The following is a 2,139-nucleotide window of genomic DNA, read 5'->3' as shown; positions in this document are numbered from 1 at the left end:
CAATTTATACAAATAATGACACGATTCGACGATACAACCTTAGTTGGGGTCTAAAAGTTGTAATGTTGTAATTTCGTGTAGCTTTCCTTGACCGTGTGTTGTGTATATGACATGCTTTCCTTTTCAGTCATAGATATAGTATTAAAATTGAAATAGGGTCGTCAGTTACAAGGATTTTATTTATTTGTTTTGCTTTTTGTATGCGTATGTCAGACTTGTCGGTATCTGCGACAATCTCCCAACTTCAAATGTATGGCTGGCATAAAGCCGCATAAAACACATACTTATCAGCAATAATATTTTTTAAACTCGCGTCATGGTTTTATTTTTTTAAAACTATCATATTACAGCATGGTTTTATTTATCAATATTTTCTACGTTGTTTTTATTAATAAAATGGCACTGCGAGAACTTTTGTGCACACTTTCAAAGTATTCTTCTATTAAAAAAAAACAAAAATTATTAGGAAACCAAGAGAGAGGTTCACAAATACATGCGAAGTCTTAAGCCTGCCTTACTTTAACCTGCCTTATTCGCCTGCCTTGACTCTCGCCTGCCTTCTCGCCTGCCTTGACTCTCGCCTGCCTTTATGCCTGCCTTGGTGAGTTTTTATATTTTTACCCTTATTGCATTTATTTTAATAAAAAAATAAATAAAAAATAAATAAATCAATTAGAGAGTATCAGTTCCTGACCGAGGAACACATACAAATAAACGTAAAAATGTATATTTTTATTTTCAACGTTTTATACACGTATTTCTTATTTTAGGAAATACAAATATATGTACATATTTAAAATTAGGAATATTTTTATATATATAAAATATGCCATATTTATGAATAATATATGGCATATTTATTTCATATTTAATATTTTCCTAAAAATATATTTCGTTCATTTTTCATATTTACTATTTTTCTAAAAAGATATATATTACATATATATTATTTCTCTTATATAATTTCCTCGTATTTATTTATTTCTCCTATATTTCCACATACTTTTAAGAGCATATTAATATTATGTATTGACATAGCTTGCTATTTAGTATGAGTGACGATAGTTAATACTAAAAGTTACAAACACATTGATAAACAGTCCTTGTGTATGCACAATACATATGCACAACGTAGCATAGTAATCTACTAAGTGTGAACATATATATATGAAGCTTATACTTGGTTTATGTACACTAAAAAAGTAAAAGGTCTATAGTATATATATCAAATAAATCATGAGTTATATGACATCTAAACACGCATTTTTATAATGTTAATTATTCTGAGTCATAGAACTCGACAGAGATCATTTAACAGTGAAGCAGGAAGATGTACAGATTAAGCTGCACTTGAATACTGTGCACCGGGGTGACATATTTCATCATGTGGGCTTATATTGTCACTGTATATAAGTCAAATAAACTAACGATCAATGTGTTTGACTCGTGTATATAATATATGTGATTGCTTTTCAGTATTTCAACACCACAAGTATAAAACTGGATTGTAATTTTTTTGCCACCTTTTTTTGTTCCAGAAATCAATCAATTCTCGAATTGGTAACAATTTGTCACCTTAATTGAAAAAGGTGGTCACATGCATCGAGCGAAAACAGGTTGAATTGCAACTGACGCTATACTACTGGTACGATAGCTCTGAAATTGGTAACAGAGCTCAAGGACAATACTATTGATAGGTGTGAACAATTATTTGTATGCCTGTGAATTATGAAGTTCACAATGTCCCTTCTAGCAGGATATGTGACAAGTGTTGATTACGTCTCCTTTGACCAGGATGCGCTCAGGAGACAAAATATCGAACTGGCTTGTACTGTGAAAAAGCGTTTTTCGGGTATCACCCGATTAGAATAGTGTCAAAAAGAGTGTCCAACGTGTGCGTTTGTATTTTTTGATGTTATTACGTCCTATTTGGTATAGTTTAAATTACAGGTTCTTTCACGCATACTTGCGAAGTTACACAACTATATATATGGAAATATACGTCCATGAAAACACAAATATATATACACAGACAATAATATATATATATATAGATAGATATATATATATATATATATATATATATATATATATATATATATATATATATATATATATATATATATATATATATATATA

The sequence above is a fragment of the Sphaeroforma arctica genome (assembly GCF_001186125.1).
Source record: "Sphaeroforma arctica JP610 unplaced genomic scaffold supercont1.937, whole genome shotgun sequence".
Classification (NCBI taxonomy): domain Eukaryota; class Ichthyosporea; order Ichthyophonida; genus Sphaeroforma; species Sphaeroforma arctica.
Note: the sequence above shows the minus strand (reverse complement) of the source record.